At 42.7% G+C, this 21,687-nt stretch overlaps 1 protein-coding gene across 1 annotated transcript in view; it reads left to right on the forward strand.

Annotated features, from left to right (window-relative positions):
- LOC144515927 (leucine-rich repeat and fibronectin type III domain-containing protein 1-like protein) overlaps positions 1–21,687 on the forward strand; it is a 191,640-nt gene that overhangs the window by 42,147 nt on the left and 127,806 nt on the right. The window lies entirely within an intron of this gene.

Raw genomic sequence — 21,687 nt, forward strand, 5'->3', positions numbered from 1 at the left:
CGGAGAAAGATGCGAGCGAAGCCATTCGGTCCGTTGTGGCAACGCTGCCGAACATCCAGAAGTTAAAGCTCGAGCAAGAACAATCTTTGCCTTGTTGTGTTGGTGGCCGTGATGTTCTGGCCCTCCTCCCCCACGGGGTTCGGGAACAGTTTGATTTTCCAGCTCGCTCCGTTAGTGGTGAAGGAGTTGGCTAAGGCTAACGCTATCTTACATACGTCACAACCAAACGTTAGCGATTGGTTCTGGCAGATCCAGAGTGGCTCTGGGCAGATCCAATAGTTTTAAACTTCAACAGAGTACCCGCCTTCAAGGAAGTTAACACTTGTCAATGGAGAGAGGCCAGACTCTCTGGACAAATGAAATGGACCAGAGTCTGGTAGGACCAGGCTAGTGTCCCAGAGTCTGGTAGGACCAGGCTAGTGGACCAGAGTCTGGTAGGACCAGGCTAGTGGACCAGAGTCTGGTAGGACCAGGCTAGATCTCAACCCCCCTCACCAATGTTGAACCCAAAGTGCTCCCATTGGTATCAGTACTTTTACTTGAGTAAAGGATCTGAATCCTTCTTCCACCTCTGATTAAGAGCTATATGACCCCGTTTGAACCGTTTAAAGATATCTTTTTTTTTTTAAGTTGTGTAAAGAACAGAACGTTTTTTAATCAAGGATGATGCACAGAGTCAGTCATTTGTTGCAAAGTTAAAAACTCAGCAGCTTTTTCAAAACCTCACTTAATTTGGGGTTTTTGGAAAACACCAATCACTCTGAAACTATTAAAATATGCCAAACAAAGCTCTAAAAGCTCCAACTATTCGCACAGGTACATGGGGTTAAGCCCGATTTAAAATTCTGCAGTTTGTTTCCGTCATGTCTTCACAGTTTAGACTTTGTGTGTGTTCCTGTGTTAATTAGCAGAGCAGAGAACAGAGAGGATTAGTGACTTAATCAGGCTGACGGTTATTAATAGAATTCTTCTTTCTTTTTAAAGCTCCTAATTCCATCTGTGTTCACACCACATGTTTGTTGAGTCAGAGAGAGAGAGAGAGAGAGAGAAGTCTGGGATTGGATCTATTTATCCATCAGTCCATCCGTCCTTTGATCCAATCATTCATCCATCATCCGTCCATCTCTCCACCTATATATTCACACATTGATTCATTCATGAATCAGCCTGCCTGTACATCTGTGCATCCATTAATCCATTAGTCTGTCTACCATCTATAATTTATCCATCCATCCGTCTATCCTTTATCCATTAATCCATCCATCTATTCAAACAATAATCTATCTCTACCCATCAGTTAGTCCATACATACACTCATCCATCTACCATCCCATTCTTTACCCCTCCATCTAGCCATGCATACATTATTTCATCCATCTGTCCTCCTATTCTTTACCCACCCATCCAGCCATCTATCCATCTATCCATCTATCCATCTATCTATCTATCTATCTATCTATCTATCTATCTATCTATCTATCCGTCTATCATCCACCTATCTTTTCATCCATCCATCCATCTATGCAAAACTCCTAATTGTCGCATACATACAACTCTACCTCCGATTCACAAGCCACTATCCATTCTTCTATCCATCCATTCTTCTATCCATCCATCCGTCTATCCATCTATCCTCCCATCCAGCAATTACAACTTATATTTATGTTTATAGCGGTGCTGCCCTCTAGTGGCTGTATAAGTTATGACAGGAGCAAAGCAGGAAGTAAGGTGACGAATTACAAGTAGAATGCCACATTTCTGCTTAAGGAGGAAGGTTGGAGGGGGGGGGGGAGACCATTTTCACCTTTCATCCAGTAGACCGGGGGGTTGTTTCTCGTTAGAAAATAAATGTAAACAGCAAGTTGTTCATTTTTAACTTTACGAAACAAACGGAGCTATGTCACGTTCGGTGTCACGTGCGTAACCTTCAGGAAATGAAGTATCGTTGGACCCAAACCACAATGTTTTTCTAAACTTAACTGAGTAGTTATGGTGCCTAAACCAACCCGTTGTCACTCCGAACTCGTAAAATACTGACACTTGGGCAGTGGCTGTCAGCGTCAGATACAACGCAAAATTCACCCTTCAGCGTGTGTGTAGAACACACCGGGCAGAGCAGCAGCTACGCGGCGTTTGAAGATGACGTAGTAATAAGAGAGACAACGGTAGAGAGTAGTATGAAAGCCCGAAATTCCGCGTCGGCAGGCTGGGGCGGTGGACGGGTCAAACAACAAAGGACTTTCACCCAGGAGAGCGGGGTTTGTGTCCCGCGTGTCACGTTACCTAAACCAACTGTCCTGTTCTTCTTTACCTAAACCCAACTGTCCGTTCTTCTTTACTTAAACCCAACTGTCCTGTTCTTCTTTACCTAAACCCAACTGTCCCATTCTTTTTTACTTAAACCCAACTGTCCTGTTCTTCTTTACCTAAACCCAACTGTCCCATTCTTCTTTACTTAAACCCAACTGTCCCGTTCTTCTTTACCTAAACCCAACTGTCCCGTTCTTCTTTACCTAAACCCAACTGTCCCGTTCTTCTTTTCCTAAACCCAACTGTCCCGTTCTTCTTTACCTAAACCCAACTGTCCCGTTCTTCTTTACCTAAACCCAACTGTCCTGTTCTTCTTTACCTAAACCTGACTGTCCCGTTCTTGTCCCACGTGTCATGTAAACGTACCATTTATAAGCCCACCCACGACCTTTTCCTAAACCTAACTGCGTCAAAAGTGACGCCAATAGACCCGACCAAGCGCGTTTACATAAAGCACGTTTAGATATGACGCTAAAGGACACTTTTATTGTCAATAACAACGTCAAAGGCACCTGACCAAGCGTCAGTGAGAATGTGTTGCCTAAACTTAACCAAAATCCGACCGTTTCACAACGTTTATGTGTTTAAAACTGCAACAGTTAAGTTCTTTGGTTTAGATATGACGACGGAAAGTGTTCCTGTGGGTCGTATTAGAGTGTAGGAGTAAACATTACATTACATGTCATTTAGCTGACGCTTTTATCCAAAGCAACTTACAATTGCTATACTGTATATGTCAGAGGCTGCACACCTCTGGAGCAACTAGGGGTCAAGTGTCTTGCTCAGGGACACATTGGTTGATGTATCACAGTGGAAATTGAACCCAGATCTCCCACACATAAGGCATGTGTCATATCCACTGCACCATCACCCACTCGGCCGAGAACTTGTTGTGTCGCTCATATGTGCTTTCAGACTCATCATCCCATCCATCTGTCCACCCAGTATCCTATTCAAACTCTTACTCTTGTTAGTCCCATTCCTCCCTCAATCTCTTTCTCCTTTTCTATTTCAGTTTGTTTGTTTTCTCCTTCCTTCCTTCCTTCCTTCCTTCCTTCCTTCCTTCTCCTCCCCACCCACCAGTCTTCCTCTCCTCCATCCCTGCATCTGACATTTCAGACTTTTTCTTTGCTTTCCACTTCACCTTCTTGTTTTATTCATACCTTTGGGATATTTGACAATCTTACCGCAGTTTGTTTATACTGCCACAGCAAACACTTGAATACACAAACAGATATAATTTCTCTTCACTGCCTGCTTAGATCTAATGTGTGACCTTATGTAAACAAAAACAAAAAAAAACTTCTTGTCCAAACCTGGCTGCAGCCTGTTAAACTGCTCACTAATGACCGGGGTGGGAAAAACTCACCCACTAACAGGATATTAAACTTTGGCTGTAGCTAGGACAGTGACGGTATAGTTTTTTTCTCACCGCAGTGAAGAAGCAACACGAGAGTAGCGTAAATTAGAGCGAGAATGGCATGTCTTAATCCGAAAATGCAGGGATCACTTTTCTTTTGTTTGATATTGGTTGATAATCGTTGAAATTGTAGTTTTGCTATTTTTCTAACATAGTGTCCATTTGGATGACTTTGACTGTTACAGCTACATGAACCAATTGTTCATAAATATATATATATATATATAGACCCTATAACTTTCTTTGAAGCTGCCGCTTTCTGAAAAAAAAACAACTTTCAATGGAAATGTATATTCCCCACCATCCTGTTTCGACAGGAAACATATTAAGGAATGAGCATGAGGATTATGACTCAACACTGACACGTACTGGTCATTTGCTAAAGATGAAAATACATAAAGTTATTGTTCAGTTACCAATCCAACAACATTCTCACTCCCATCACGTGAAAAAAGTGCTTGGTCAGGTGCCTTTGGCGTTTGTTACTTATGCAAAAAGTCTAGCGTCGTATTTCAACGCATTCTCATGAATATGATATCGTACGAAAATGTATGCACACCAAAACATCAGATATCATACGACACTACGAGACCGCTGGCTGGTCACGTGACGCCAGTTACAGTGGCCGGCTACGAGCTCCATGACGCCGAGCGCTAGTTGTTTTCAGCCGCTACAGAGCTTCCTGCTGTTGGCTACAGACCGTCACAGCTTGGTTGTATCAGCAGCAGTTAGTAGATGTGTTTAACAGCTACAGAGCTCTGCGACGCCGGCTACGGTGCTCCGATGGAGCTCCTTTCCCAAGAATAGGTGACTTTGAGCCGGGTACAGAGCACCGCGAGCTACGCGTTTCGGTGGACATTACTGTTGAATTTAGGTGACAAAAAGTGAGCGTTATGCGGCGACGACAGTTAAGTTTAGGCAGCAAAACGACTAGTTAATTTTAGGAAAAAGTTCCTAGTTTGGATTAAACAACTCCCAAGGAACACGCATTTCCTGGGTGAAAGTCTTTTGTTTTCCCCGGGAAGCGAACTCCGCTAACTGGCTTGAAAGTTATGTCCCACCCAATGCATACGAATTACAGTGCCTAACTCTTTCGTGGCTTTTTGAGCGTATGGTTCATGAGAACAGCCTGGACTATACACTTGTCATCTGCTGAAGATGATAATAAATAAAGTTATTGTTCAGTTACCAATCAGAAGTGCAGAGCTAAAACCTCCATCTCCCAAAGCCCATTCACAGCTGAATGGAAGAGAATGTCAGCAGAGCTAACTGCTGACAGAGAAGCGTTGAACAGTGAACAAAGCCAGACCGACTCTCCCCCGTCCACTTATCTCTCCTCTCATCTTAATAAGACCAGAGTGGCAGCGGAATCCTTCCCATAAGGCCGCGCTGTCCGAGTCTGAACCACAGTCTCATTAACCAGACACATTGGCCTCCGCAGTACAAAGGGGCTTCCTCTGATGCCTACACTCTGCCGTCCCGACTTGCCCATTTAAAACTGAAAACGTCAACATCCTCGCTGTGTGCCATCATTGATATCGACAACCATGCACGCAGCCCTCTGGGAAAGAGCAGAGGCGGGGCAGGGGGGGTTCTGCTGTCCTTCAGTTGACGCTTGATTCAGATGTCGGTTGGATAGCGAGACGCAGTGAAGAGGATCAGATTTAAATGATTAGATCATAGTCTTTCATGGGCATTTAGATGTCCCTCTGCTTCTCCAATCCAATCAGATTCAATTCTGTTCCGTTCAATTCAAAGACGCTGTATGATTTATGTTCTCATCTTAATTCAAAATCCTGCACAAATGGAGATAAAGTGGCCATGGATTTCCATCATGTAAAATCGAGATGATACCGAGATTATAAATGCAAATGTTGGCGCGTTGCATGTGAACGTTTTTCATTCAAAAATCTTAAAAAAAACTTGAAAAAGTAACTGAGTTCACTGCAGTTTAGTTCAACTAAAACTTTAGCAGTTTCACACTGCGGAGGCTAAAAGTTTGTGTTCGTTCCGATGTTTCATGCAAAGTTCTGAATCTTAGACCCCGTTTACACTTGGTTTTTAAAGGACGTGCTGGTTGTTTTTTTTGTCTATTACTTGCCCATTTTACGACGAGTTGGACAAAGTGTCCGAAGCGTGACCGTCAGTTGTTTGGCCCGATGGAAAAGATATGTGTTGGATTCTGCAGACAGAGATATCTCCAGCTGTATCGACACAATCGTCCCTTTAGGCATCTAGAGGGAGTGACGTAGGGAGTAATAAACTCTGAACACAAGCAATTCAATTCAATTGTATTTATAGAGTCAAATCACAACAGGAGTAATCTCAGGACACGTTACATATAGAGCAGGTCTAGACCACACTCTATCATTTACAAAGACCCAACAATTTCCCACGAGCAAGCATTTGGTGCGACAGTGGCGACGAACAACTTCCTTGTTACAGGCAGAAACCTCAGACAGACCCAGGCTCTTGGTGGGCGGCCATCTGCTATTGCCGGTTGGGAGACAAGAGACACTGATACGGATATACAGAAATATGATTCATAATAATCAATGCAGTTGGCATGACGCGCCGTGGCACTTATAGTTCCAATAAAGCTGGAGACGCACGATAGACACAGTGAACGGCGATGTGTCTTGGCTGTCCACTCAATCAATCATTCAGACTTTATTTATATAGCACTTTATCTACATGTAAATGTAGCACAAAGTGCTTCACCCCCAACCCCCAACACACACACACATACACATACTGCGCCACACTGTTTGACTCTGACCTACTTTGGAGTCGACATTCCCCAGAGAGAATTGAATGTCCAGTCCTGCCTGTGTTACTGCTGTGCACGACCACAGCGCACTCATGAGCTGTTCCAGTTTGTTTATTGTCCACATGGTGACTCTGAGGGAGTTAAAAGCCCCACTGATGAGCCTGTGGGAGCCTTTAGGTGTGATATTGCATTATTATCGCAGATGTGTTGCAGTTTACTGCGTGTTAGCAAACATGCAAGAGAAAAATGTATGTTAATCCTCATGTGTCCTCGCGTCAAAATGTAAATAAGGTTTATTGGCCATGAATTCGCAATTATGTGTAAAACTAGTGGAAATAAGTTGGGGTTAATACTGGTGGTAGTGGGAAAAAAAGCCATGAAAATGTAAAAAAAAAAAGTGTCAAAAGCGTCAAAAAAGAGACAAAAACGTTGGAAAAAGCAACACTTTTTTTCAGTTTCTGATTTGACTCGGGAGGACAACAAGTGCTTGTCGACTGGAAGACAGCACAAGGGTTAAAAAGTATTATATACACCAGCGGTCCCTCAAAGGTCCGCATCTGATTTTTATTCCAGGTCAGAGGCCCGGAACGATCATCAACAACAACATGTTATCAGTTATAACTTTTAAGCAGCATTTATTCAAGTTGAGACAAGTTGAGAGCGCTATGTGGAGCGGTGCTAACATTACATAAAACAAAGTGATGGAGTGAGCTAGAGAAAAAACAGCGAGAGAGAGAGGTGCTAACATTACATAAAACAAAGTGATGGAGTGAGCTAGAGAAAAAACAGAGAGAGAGAGAGGTGCTAACATTACATAAAACAAAGCAGTAGAGCAAGCTAGAGAAAGAACCGAGGGAGAGAGCATTGCTAACGTTAGATTAAACAAAGTGGTGGAGCGAGCTAGAGAATGAACAGAGAGAGAGAGAGGTGCTAACGTTAGATTAAACAAAGTGGTAGAGCAAGCTAGAGAAAGAACCGAGGGAGAGAGCATTGCTAACGTTAGATTAAACAAAGTGGTGGAGCGAGCTAGAGAATGAACAGAGATGTACAATCACAGTATGTTAGTATGTCATTATCAAATGTTCTCTTCCTTTGTCTTCAGTCTTTTATCTTGTCACAAATGAAAAATAAATAAAATAAATCCGTAAAATATGTAAGGGTTTACTCATTGTGTATACAATAGGTAGTCTATTGTCTGTGCCACAGGAGCCGGAATTTCCCTGTTTGTATACTTAAGAAGTGTCCGATGTTTGATTGAAAGTTTCAAAGAGTCACAGAGTTATTTATTTAGTAACCCCCCTCTTCTCTTTCAGGCTGTCAAATCCAATCACCACATCGCCGCTAGACTTGGTCCTGATTGGCTCCCTGTGATAAAGAAATACTGAGACCCTCCCAATCAGGTACGTTTCCTCCATTTAAAAGTAGTCCCGTTGTCTTCCACTCAGTGTCCAGTCGGAGAATTATTGGGTTTAGGTTATGTATTTATTTTATTAACGTTTGTGTCAGTGTCAGTGTTGTAAGTGGTCTCGAGACCAAGACCACTTTTCGAATGTCTCGTCTCGGAATTGATTGCATTTTCACTTGGTCTTGTCTCGGCCTCAGATTAAGAGGACTCTGGATTTTATTTCAAGACCGGTCAAGACTAGCCTGGTCCTGCCAGACTCTGGTCCATTAGCCTGGTCCTACCAGACTCTGGTACATTAGCCTGGTCCTACCAGACTCTGGTCCACTAGCCTGGTCCTACCAGACTCTGGTACATTAGCCTGGTCCTACCAGACTCTGGTCCACTAGCCTGGTCCTACCAGACTCTGGTCCATTAGCCTGGTCCTACCAGACTCTGGTCCATTTCATTTGTCCAGAGAGTCTGGCCTCTCTCCATTGACAAGTGTTAACTTCCTTAAAGGCGGGTACTCTGTTGAAGTTTAAAACTATTGGATCTGCCCAGAGCCACTCTGGATCTGCCAGAACCAACCGCTAATGTTTGGTTGTGACGTTGGTTTAGCATCGCTAGCGTTAGCCTTAGCTAACTCCTTCACCACTAACGAAGCGAGCTGGAAAATCAAACTGTTCCGAACCCCGTGGGGAGGAGGGCCAGAACATCACGGCCACCAACAAAACTCAGCAAAGATTGTTCTTGCTCGGGCTTTAACTTCTGGATATTCGGCAGCGTTGCCACAACGGACCGAATGGCTTCGCTCACATCTTTCTCCGCCGCCATGACGGAACTACAACTCAAACTAGCGCACGACCTCAACGTCATCGTTCTCAGCCACTCCCTCTGTTCGCTGATTGGACCGGTAAAGATTTGACCGGAGAAAACCCAAGAATATACCACAAACCCAGACGGAGTACTGAAGGAAAATGAAAATTTAGCGGAAGTACGTAGGAGGGCGGAGCCAGGCTAGCTCAAGACCACAACTGCCTTTTGATTCTTTTATCGAGGCATTTCTCATAATACACTTATAAAAGACGTGAATGAAGAAGAATCTTAATTTTTGTGGGTTTTTCTGTGGGGTTTTATTAAGGGAATGTGGATCTTTCAGATCAATTTGACGAGTGCCTATGGTTAGCATTTTCCACATTTGATCGTGGCGCGAAGTGTGGTACTCGCCACTGGTCTGGTTTCGGTCTTGACTTGGTCTCAACCACTCAAAGACTTGGTCTCGCCTCGGTCTCAATACACTCTGGTCTCGTCGAGGACTTGGTCTCGGTTTAGGTGGTCTTGACTGCAACACTGGTTTGTGTCCCAGACGTCATGATGGATGACATGCTGTAGCACGTGATTTCATTCGGTGAAAGATCGAAAACAAAACCTTTTTCAGTGAAATGATGAATGAGAGGATGCTGTATTACTAATATTCAAAACTGGATGTTGGCGCACAGTCTCTCTCTCTCTCTCTCTCTCTCTCTCTCTCTCTCTCTCTCTCTCTGTCTCTGTCTCTCTCTCTCTCTCTCTCTCTCTCTCTCTCTCTCTCTCCCTCAGTGGCAATTTCAATTCCAGCAGTGAGACACCTGCGTCTCTCTCTGATAAATATTGAATCTGCCAGGGTTAGAAATTGATCTTTATCAAGGCACACACACACACACACACACACACACACACACACACACACACACACACACACACACACACACAGTCTTTCTTTTGAACATGTCCTCTCTTTCTGAACCTATGACAGGTCAGTAGGTTTGTGGTAAACTTTGTTGTGTATCTCCTGGTTTCTTTGCGGTCTGACATACAAATGCACACACACACACACACACACACACACACACACACACACACTCTCTTTCTCTGTAAACACAGAGAGAGACAGACAGATGAGTGTGTGTTTGCAAAGTTAAACTGACAGAGCACACAAAGAAGGCGTGAAAGGCTTGTTGATCTTCAGGTGCAGGTGCGCGTTTGATAGATTGATGTGTGTACATGCAGGTTTTTGCTTCATAGGTTTTACCCAACCAACCACTGTTTACAGAAGCTCAAAAGACATTAATGTAAACTCTACATTTTGTGGGAATCAAAGAGAAACTCTTGTGCTTTCATTTGGTTATGCCCTCATACTGAATTACTTTGGATATACCGATCTCATTTACCCTAAATTCTCCTTGTGCTGGGAAAATGTACTTTTTGGTTTCATTAACTATGACACAAATCTCACCTCTCAATTTTATTTAATCAACCTGATTTTAATTTTGACCACATTTGACATCCATAAGTCCAAATTTCAAAATAAAACGCCTAACTTCATAGAGCTGTCCATTCACATTAAACGCTACATCTCTACTATATCCTGTTGCAGTAATAAGAAGGCTGTTAGAAGACACACACTATTTGTACTTTTCAAATGCTTTATGTAAATTGAGTTGTTTTCTTTCTTTTCATAATTATTTAATTTTTTTGTCTGTATTGTATACACATGTGTCTGTATACTTGTTATGTGTAACATATATATATATAGTCACACACACGGTGCCAGAGAGCTTGTTGACTAATGCAGTTGTTTCTCATTAATAATGAACAGTTTCCTGGCAGTGTTGTAATTATATGATGCTCTAATTGAGCTTTTTCACCCAAGTACAATTTTAGCAACAAATCTGTTAAATGTGCCTCATTAAGAAACTCAAAAATATCACATAAGCTGGTGTTAATCAACCCTTTCTTGCTCGTTCTACAATATTAGGTCAGACAAATTCTCATGAATTCTCAAAAACCCCAAAAAAGACCTAAAGCACCAATCCAAAGACAGGATGATCTGTATTCAGAATGCAGACCGTGTAGTAGAGTTTACAAGGTCTGAATATGGACAATGATCGACTCATTTGGGTTCCATATTAAACGTTAAATATGAGTTATAATCTACTTTAGACCTGTACGTGATGAAGTTCACATTTCCTTTCTGTTGTTGTTCTGAAAGTTACACAGCGCACTGTCAGTCAGTTTATTTATCGCCCAGAAAACGCGTACAAAACTAGTTGAGGGGCGAATGCGTGAACTAGTCGCTGCAGATATACAGCGCTATGGAGGGAGGTCTGGCTAGTCCACACAGCATTCCTGGATGGGAGAAAAACGTGCTCTGATTTATTGACATTTCTGGTTAAGCGCCGGACGGAGCAACGGTGCCCCTGCAAAATAGCCTCGGGAAGGAACTTGGTGGAACACGTCTACGTTCAGAAGTTGTTTTAGACAGCATTGGTTTGCAGCCTTAAGGCCTTTTCACACGGGGAGCGATTGTCGTGCCTCGTAAATCATTTTAAGTGAGAGGCGAGCAGGCAGGTAGGGGGGCGCGACAAGCGGGCGCGGTCCCATGAAACTGTCGCATTCGTGCTCGTCACACGCCTGCCCGCCACAAGAGTAGAACAGTCTTGAACTTTTCTCTATGCGAGCGACGCGCGGCGCAAATCTACAAACAAGAGACTGATCCTTGCTTGTTTGTGAGTACACTAAAATATAAAACTACTTTTCCTAACAGTTATCAGGACGTAGACAGCGGGGCTTTGGCTTGTCAGAGCATCGGCTCAAGACTGGTTTTAACGGGTAACGTCCTTAATTACAACTCTGCTAATTTAGCTAACTTTAGCTATCAACAATAACAGTCTACTATTGCCACTATTTGTTATGAATCGATCTGTGAGAATCAGAAAGGTGTTTATAGCCACAGTAAGGTAAACCTACGTGGAATCTGCCTTGGTGATAAGTGCATACACACACAAACATATTAAACATTACTAAGAATGAACAATAAATACAGAAACAAAAATATATATATATATACATCAATGTCAATGTCAATGTCAGTGGGGGCCAGCGAAACAGTCAGCCAGTGAAACAGTCGGTCCTTCAGTGATTCCGACTTTCGGCGGTTGAGATTGGAGCCGAGTGGTAATTGGGTCTCTCTGCCTGCTGACAGCTGCTCTCATTATATTATTTTTCTTATCTCTAAACCCATTTACACAACCATGTTTCACATTTAGCTCTGATAGGCTATAATACTCTCCGACACCACTCTGAAACACACACACACACACACACACACACACACACGCACACATTTAAGTATTTTGGAGCGCCTTATAATAAGACGACAGGAAATGAAGGGAGAACGATGGGGAATGACATGCAACAAATGTATCTGACCAAACTTAAACCAAGGATTTTGGGGTTCCAGGTTTTATGCTTCAAAGCACCGCCCAAGACGACTGTGATTGGTTTAAAGAAATGCCAATAAACCAGAGCACGTTTTTCTCCCATCTCGGAATGCTGTGTGGACTAGCCAGACCTTGTCTGCAGCGCTGTGGAGGAAGGTCTGGCAATGCGAGACTACATTTCCACCTACAAGCCTGGCAATTCACACTTCTCTTGTTATATGCAGTAAGTAGGGGTGGTACGGTTCATGAAAAAACATCCGAACGGCTCGGTCCGCTTGTCTCGGTTCGGACCACGTGTGTTCTGCATGGTTCAATGCATGCGCAATGTAGCCTCGTGGCCGTCAGGTGCCCATATGTGACCTCAAACAGTGTGTTTCCCTTACGCCCGAAAGAAGAGGTGTGGACAAGTTACCAACAAAACGTACAGCTAAAGACATTTCAGACCGTCCTGCCAACCTGTTAACATTTTAACATCAATGTACTGTAACGTTTTTTCACTCTAAAGTCGCTGAAGCGGCTGCAGTTTAGATCCTGTCGGGTCTCTGCAGTGGGCGGGGCTGCTCAGTTCTCCTCGCGCGCGCACACACACACACACACACACACACACACACACACACACACACATGGATGCAGGAAAAAACGGAGATGAGACGTATACAGGAGGACCTGACAGCTACGCTCATTATTGTAAGTGCAATAATAAGTCCAATAAGTATCAAACCGTATGACTGTGTCCCAGCCCAGGCCAGGATAGGACATTAACTAACAATGTAAACTGTTTTTATGTTTAACGTATTCTGACTTATTCAAAAGACGGAGCTTTAAGAGTTCCTCTCTTTTTCTTTTAAAGGAAACATCTTTGTAAGAGCTACACTGAAGTTGGCAGTTTGATAAATGCAAGTTATTTCAATTGATATTCTGTAATATTTCAATCTTCATGTGCTAAAAAGGCACATACGTTCCTGTAGATGGCAATACACATTCTCCTTTTTTTGCCAAATAAATGAAAAGCATGTTGAAATCATCAATGTCTTCCCTCTCGCTGTATCAACATCTCAGCTAGCTTTCCTCAGAGATGGTCCCAATAATGTGCTTAAAGTCAAGTCAAATTCAGTTTGTGCATGATTACATGATATAACTATATAATTATTTAATACTGTAGCCTACATTGTAGATAATTAAGCTATATAGGCCTATCATATGCTGAAGTATATTTCTGGAGTGTTAAACATTAAAAGAAAAAATAACAAGAACCGTACAGATCCGAAAACCGTGACCCTAAAACCGTGATACAAACCGAACCGTGGGTTTGGTGAACCGTACCACCCCTAGCAGTAAGTACAGTAGGTAATGTGCTGTGGTGTAGGTTGCAGTTGGTTTATGATAACATTATGTTAAGATTGTGTAAGTCAATGTTTAGCACGAAACGCATATTAAGAGGGATGAGCATCGAAAAATGTATTTTGATTGAATGGTGATTTACAGTTTTACCGGGCTTTTTCAACGTAAAATAAAGCCCTACACACTAGAGCGCCGCTTAGTGTGCTCCATGGCTGCAACACAACAAGCTCCTGGAAGTATACGGTGGCCGCTATATGTGCTGGATGCCCAATCCTACTTATTAATAAGTTAGTGGAAGTTCCACATGTATTATAAACACATTGTGAGACATCCCAATTGTTTTAAACCGTTGACCCCGTGGTTAATAAACTTAACAAACATAAAGTAAAGAACTCTGTGCAGACGAACAATCACATTTTTAAATACGGAGTTATTAATCACTGTCACTGTGCAGGTTTACACTTATACCACTATAATTAACTCTAATTTAACACACAATACAAATGAAACACTGAAAGTCCTATAATTGTGTCCACAGGCTTTCAATACAACATTAGTTATAAAGATATAACAATCCTATGAGAGAATAAAATGGACAGCCAAGCTGTGAACTCACTCCTCCCCAGAGGCGCAGGGCTCAGCACCCCCTGTTGGCAAACTGCGATGACAAAAAAATGATAGCTTCTAAATATCTCTGGTTGTTTCTGTTCCACGACATTTTGTATGTCATGTTTGGGGTGTGGGATGAAGAGAGGGATAATTTTAGTAATTATTGTATCAGCTGTACATCCACAAACGAGAGGGCTTTTCACCGAGGTGGAACAGCTGATCCACTTGTGCCTCTGTTTACCAGTGTCTACTGCTGGCTCCGAAAGGTCTTTCTCAGCTCTTCGCCGCCTGAAAACCTGGCTCCGTAGCACTATCACTGAGAGGAGACTTTCACACACGGCACTGCTTCACGTCCACAAAGACATTTTGGATGATCTGGATATTCAGGGTCTCATGGCAGAGTTTATCAGCCAAACTCCAGAGCCCAAATCTACGTTTGGTGTACCGAAATCATTGTAAGGTAGAGACACGGTGTCTTACATCTCTGCGTCTTTTTCCTGCCGCTGTGCAGGCCCAGATGGTAGCCTATATTTAGCCTAGTATGATTGTGATTTATGTATGCCTATTATAAAGAAACAAATAGTCTGTAACTTTTTAGAATTTGTCATATACTGTCGGAAAAGATCGATTTTGCATAGTCTGTTACTTTGTGGCACTTTTTTGGCCTTTTTTTGGCCGTTTTGCGGTTTATGAACACTTAATCTACTTGTGGTTGTTTTAAAATAAACATACATTGTCATCTGGACAACCGCCCTCCCCCGCCAGCACCCCCTGCCGAAAATGACTTCCCGCGCGTCTGCTCCTCCCTATATTTACAATCTGTCGGTGCTATCATCTTCATGGTCTCCGGTTGCATGACCAGCCACTGCAGCGCAATGTCGGGGTTGCGTTTCTCAAAAAGTTGAGTCGGTCTCAACTTTTCGCCGCAGGTTCCTCGCCACCCCCCTGCTGCAGCCTAAATGCATTACCCACATAAAAAAATGGGAAGACCTGCTTTTTTGCCGCACCTTCTGACTGCTGATGCAGGCTGTGTAAATGCAGACTGAGCCAATTAGCCACACAAAGAAGCTGAACTGCTGTCCAATGAAGCTGGCTGCTGTGCCTGAACTCTGTGTGAACTGCGAGCCTTTCTCAACAATCTGAATTATGAAACCGCAACCAGGTAACTATGTGTAATTTGTTTTACAGATGAAATGCCCCATCCGGTCCTCCATGCTGTAAACATGGCCTCCAAACAAACCAGATACACTCTGTATTCGGTCTTTTGTTGCTCCATAAACAAATGTATAATACATGACTGTGGGTTTATGGGTGTCCTCATACCTTGCATTGTGTTGTCTGTTACCCTTGAGTACTTGTGTCTTGGTACATATTGTACAGTATTGGCCACCCGATGAGCAAGGACGCATCTGTTTGCAAGCAGAAGACAAGGACATTTCTGATGCCTCTTGAAAACCGAGATGAGGACACTGTGACTATCATCTGCAGCCGCTGTAAAGCAGAGCGGGGCATCAGTTCAGCTGCTCGGCAATAACAATGTTTTTATAGGCAATGAAAAGTAACAGTGGATAGTTTCTGAGTGCGTTGGGTGATTCCATCAGAGGATAATAGTGTTTATGGGCTTTTGGATGTGAACAGGTGTGGGAGTGTAAAAGACTGCTGGTCTCCTCTGTTGCTGCCGTGTTTTTTGCTTCAGTGCGTAACTTTTTGATATTAATGAACGTCCGTTACATTCAAGCCATTGCCAATGAGTTGCTACAAAGCTAATTAATCAGCTCCACTCAGCTCTCTCTGTGTTCCTCAGTGTGACTATGTTCAGAAGATTGTGGCGTCCGGCGACTTTCGCGCGCAGAAACTCGAGTGAAGATAATGACCTCTTCTGAAGAGTCCATCATGTTTTTGCACAATCACGGAAGGCTTGTATCATGTGGATGCAACAGCAGTTTTGTTGTCATTACTTAGAATTCCTCATGGGGGCGACATAAACTACGCACTATAGCTTTGCAGTTGAACTATTATGCTTTTCCGAATTTTCTGTCACATCTATAATGTTATAATGTTGGATTTTCATGTCAAACGTGGCCAGAGCTTCAAATAAGGAGGTTGTTAATTTCTTCCTGTCTGGTTATGTAGTATTTGGTTCAGAAGCCTTTATCTGCGATTTTTGACGGTAGAAAGTGCTGCTTTGTTCTGTTACTGTGCACTGCTAACTATAGTAGCTGCACGCTAACGCCAGGGAAACCTGTAATCTTGGCAGCCAATGTTGTTCATTTCTCCCTAATTTCGGGTCACAGTTCTGCTGAAACGTGTCCGGTTGTGTCATATTTGGTGAAGCCTTTATTGGTGTTTTTTACAGTACAATGTCCGGCTGTATACTCCGTTAAAGCCGGACGGCAACAGTAGCAAGATGCAGACTGCTGACCAATCAGAGCAGACTGGGCGTTTTCGGGAGGGGGGGGCTTAAAGAGGCAGGCGCTAAAACGGAGCGTGAATACAGGTGCAGCAGCCATTGGCAAAATGAGAAAAAGGATGTGTTTTTTTAACATTATAGTATGTAAACATGTTATAGTACAAACACAAAATACAAATATAAACCTGAAAATGCTATATAATAGATCACCTTTAAAAAGGACATGATGAAAACTTTATGAATTCAGAAATAGTGTTTTTATAGGGGTGTGGGGGGAATCAATACAGCAAAGTATTGCAATATATATTGCAGTAGAATGCCTCACCCTAGTGTTTAATATTTTACTTATATCCCCCAAATCAAAAATACTACAGCTATGTTGGAAAGCTACGTGAACATGCCTCCAGATAAGAGAAGAGTCACAATAAACCTTTAACCTCGCTTTTCGAGTGTCTACTTTTTAAAGAAATAACTTAAGTATCAAAGGAAAGGTGAAAAAGAAATGTGGGCCCACATTTTTCTTTACTAACTTTATCTTCTGCCTAGGAGACAAAGTGACACTGGTTTATAAAACAGTTATGTTAAAGTTGCCCATCCATTATCTATCCATCCACCCACCCATCCATCCACCCACCCATCCATCCATCCATCCATCCACCCATCCATCCATCCATCCACCCACCCATCCATCCATCCATCCATCCACCCACCCATCCATCCATCCATCCATCCATCCATCCATCCATCCACCCACCCACCCATTTATCCATCCACCCACCCATCCATCCATCCGTCCATCCATCCATCCATCCACCCACCCACCCATCCATCCATCCATCCATCATCCACTGAACCACCCACCCACCCATCCATCATCCATCCATCCATCCATCCATCCATCATCCACCCACCCATCCATCCATCCATCTCTGGCTGACACCAGTTTTTTTAGGAAGGTTTTTATTCCTCCATCTCTCATCATGTATAATGTATCACAGGATTTTTTATGCTGTGATTGCTTTTCAGTTGGTAAACAATTTGGATTGCAGGATTGAGTCTGCTCCCCAGAGAGACGCCGTGCATTCAGACAGTATCCACAAATGGCAATTTGACTGCCAATTGCTCAATTCACAGAGCGAAATAAGCCCCCTCATTGCTGACTGAATAGGTTTTCAGCTGCATTGAAGAAGCGTCCAAGAGCATCTTCCCTTTGTGAGCAGTGTCTTTTCACAACACACTCAGCCATTGTTGAGGATTCCTGTGAGGGTCCAAAATTAAAAGGACACTGCTTTCATTATTGTGGCTTGTCTTGTCAAACTTGACATCACATTCATACATTAAACATTGGCAGAGAGGAAACAGCCTGAGTATTTCTGTCATGGGAATGCTTCTGCTGGCTTTAATTGAAGGAAGTGATGTGTAAAAAAAAAAGTTTAGGTGTGTTTATTTGCCTCATCGACATGTTTATATCCGTTTTCACAAATGAACTCCAGACAATGTCTGAAGGATCTGTTCCCGACATAGTCCAGAGTTTCCCTTTCACACATGTAGCACCCAACAGGAGATTGACCAGGTCAGATGCGTTCTCGCTTCCTGGAAATAATCTCGTTAAGGCAGGGACTGTTTAGAAGTGAGACGTCCCAACTCAAGCTAGTTTCCTGTATCTGTGTCATGTGTGCGCCACCACGGCCACGCCTCTTTAGGAGACTAGCAGCAGGTCCTGAGTGTATAGAGCCCGGGAGCGTGCCTATGTTCTCACATTTCTAGGAATTTTGTTTTCACTGAAAATTAGGCCCTATGTTCCCACATTGCTAAGATTTTTTCAAAATTAGGCCCTATGTTCCCACATTTCCTTTTTCATGACTTTGTATCATATTGTATCCTCCTAACCCTAACCCTAACCCCTAACCCTGACCCTAAAAAATCTTGTGGGAGGATAGGGCTTAAATTGAAGGGAAATGTAGGAACACAAGACCTAATTTTGAAAATGTCTGGAAATGTGGGAACATAGACCCCTTGAGTCCACCGGGAGAAGTGAACATGAACACAGATTATGAGTGATTCTTTCGCCCCACAGTCACCAAAGTAAATATTGGAACCATTTCTCAACAAGCCACATATCTCCAGAACATTCTAACACTAAAATGGCATTTTTTCAGACGGCCACATCAGGAGTAAATTAACTTTAAGACCTGTTTCTGTCTCAGGACCAAACTCTCACGAGATCTGGCAACACAGAGACGTGAACATCAGCTAACATTTCGTAATGCTACATATGTCTTTTAGCTGTGTTACTATCTAATGTTAGCAAAAAGAAAATAGCGAGGGGTTGTGCCTTAGCGGTCACATAGCGGGTTTGTAATTTGGTCATAAATCATCAATCATCAAGTCTTTTGAAGTTCCTTGAATTTGTCTGACGTTTATTGCGTCGTTCTTACCAACCAAAGTTCCTGAATCTAATCGTCTCTCCAGTTATACATTTTCGTTGGCGTCTTCGTGTAAATCATCCTTCTTCTTCACCCACGGATGTTTGTTTTCTTTAGGTTTTTGCGTCAGCCGAATGAAACGCCATCAACACGCCCACTCGCTCGCTGTGAATTCACACTTTGGGCTCAATCGAACATGACACAGACTCTGTACTCGGGAGCTGGAAGGGTAAAGACCGGTTAATGTCCGGTCCAAACTGATTCAGACATTTGCGTTCACACATACATATCCTCTGGGTGATGTCTAGTTTGGGGAGTTTGCTGCCCCCCAGTAGCCTGAAAAACCGTTAAAAGCAGCTTTAAAGCTATAGTGCGTAGTTTCTGTCGCCCCCATGAGGAATTTGAAGTATTGACAACAAAACTGTCGGCGCGTCCACATGATACAAGCCTTCCGTGATCGCGCAAGCGCCCCCCCCAACCATCCTCCACACAGTTGCTAGTAGCCAAGGAGGACACGGAGGATTAAAAAAACATGATGAGCTCTCCAGAAGAGGTCATTATCAGGAACCTCACCGGACACCACAATCTTCTGAACATAGCCATACTGAGAAATGCAGAGAGGGTTGTGTGGAGCTGATAGTCTTAATTAGCTTTGTAGCAACTCATTCGGCAATGGATTGAATGTAATATCAAAAAGTTACGCACTAAAGCTTTAATCATTTTCATGCACGGATATGAAACGAATAATCCACTCAGAGGAAAAAAAAAAGCCATGTTCGTTATAAATAGTCAAAGTACTTTTATGCATTCAGGGAAGCCTAGATTAGTATGTTAATATTAAAAGAAACTGCTGTTATTTTTCATAAATTGTGATCCGTTAATGACAACAATGATTTGACTGTTGCACTGCTGAAACCTTTTATAAAAGGTCTTGTAATGAATGAATTCATTTTCATGGGGAAAAAGTTGCATCAAACACCTGTGACTTCTGACTTTATGTATTATTCATGTTATACACAAACAGTACAAACTTTAAGACTTTAAATACCATGTAGTTTTAAGTCTTTGTGTGCTCGTATGCAAGTTGGAAGTTTTTTTCTTTTAAAACAGTTCATTAGTAACAATTTGAGTAAGAACAACACCAGGAATAACTCTGTGAACCATATTGTCTCATATCTATGTGTGTGATACATATACTTTCTATGCTTTTGTATTCTATTTTGGGTTCTCTTCATTTTCAATCTCTTCAGATCCATTTTTCCCCAACATCATGCAGCTACATTAGAGAAGCCTCGTTGTGGCAGAGCTTTAGAGGGTTTTCGGTTGCTGATAGGAGCTGTGTTGAACAATAGCGAGGAGCTGGCGTGCCGAACAAAAGCCTCTCAGTCTGTGACAGATTTCAGCTCGCTGCTAATGGGAGGCAATGCTCGGAGACCTAAAGCGTATAGAAAACGCTCATCTCCACTCGCTTAGAACCGAAACCACAAGGGATGAATAAATGAATGAACAGAGAGTGGAGGCAGAGAGAGAAAGAGAAGAAGCGGTGGAGAAATAAAGGAGGATTTAATAAACGCAATGGAGACAATGAATTGTGAAGACTGTTATTAGTGCAGGTATTGTATCCTCTGGGTTTTGATTTCACGGCTCTTGGTAGAATAATAGAGCAGCGAGACTATTTATTATCATGATGTGTTCCCTCCTTTGCTCAACGTATTCTCCGTCTCCATATCTTCACAGCACGCTCATCTGTTAAGAAACACTCGTCTACAGAGATGTAGATATGAAGCAGCAGTGGTTATTTTTCCACTCTACTCGTGTTGTATCCCTTTTTGGTGATTTGTATTTTCTTTGGGGTTGTTTTGGGTCTTTGTGGTCATTTGGCGTCTCTTTATAGTCGCTTTGTGTCCATATGAGGTAGTTTTACATCTCTTTATAATCTCAATACCTGTTTCTAAAATGTTGAAAAAGCTAGAGCACATAATTAAATAACACGTAAAAAGCTCGAAAGACAAAACTTTCTAGGGGGAAATGCAATGCTACCAAGCCACGGTAGTTACATTTTTTGAGAGGTGCACGTCAGGTTACGACATAGGGTCGGTATCTACCTTACCTCTGTACGTACCCACGGCTTCAATTTAACGCAGAAGCATTAATCAGCCTTTAGGTGCTGCCCAAAATGGCTCGGGTGCTGCACGTATTGCACGATTGGCCATCAGATTAAAGTACTAGGAATTAAGACTGTTTTCGCACCTATAGTTCGTTTGCTCTGGGCAGAATCCGTTGATGAGTTTGTAAACTTTGTCGTTTGTAAAGCGATTTCGTTTCACAAGCCAAAATGCGTCATTACAAATGATGCAAGAACGCCAAACTCCACTTATTGGTCAGATGTTTCTGGGGAGGGAGCAACAAAGTAAAAAGATGGTCCTGTGTTCTGGACGTCTCCATGGTCAACCCAGCTCATTGCATTTAAATAATCCGACATTGTCGCTGAGACTTCGCTCTGGTTCTTTGACCATGCAAACGCGAGTGACGACGACCTTGACGGCTGTCTATTTCTGTGAGAGAAACATTTCAAGCTGCTACAGTTTCCTGATCTGCCGCATCACAGATTGCGAAGCACACCTGACAACTGGAGACATTAGCTCAGACTTGCGGAGTACACATGCAGTAGTTGGGGCAGTTTGAGGTCGAATCACGTTCTTACAACAAATAAACTGCTCCAAAGTTTGATTGAAAGCTTACCAAGACCACCTCA

This window comes from Sander vitreus, chromosome 3 (assembly GCF_031162955.1).
Source record: "Sander vitreus isolate 19-12246 chromosome 3, sanVit1, whole genome shotgun sequence".
NCBI lineage: Eukaryota > Metazoa > Chordata > Actinopteri > Perciformes > Percidae > Sander > Sander vitreus.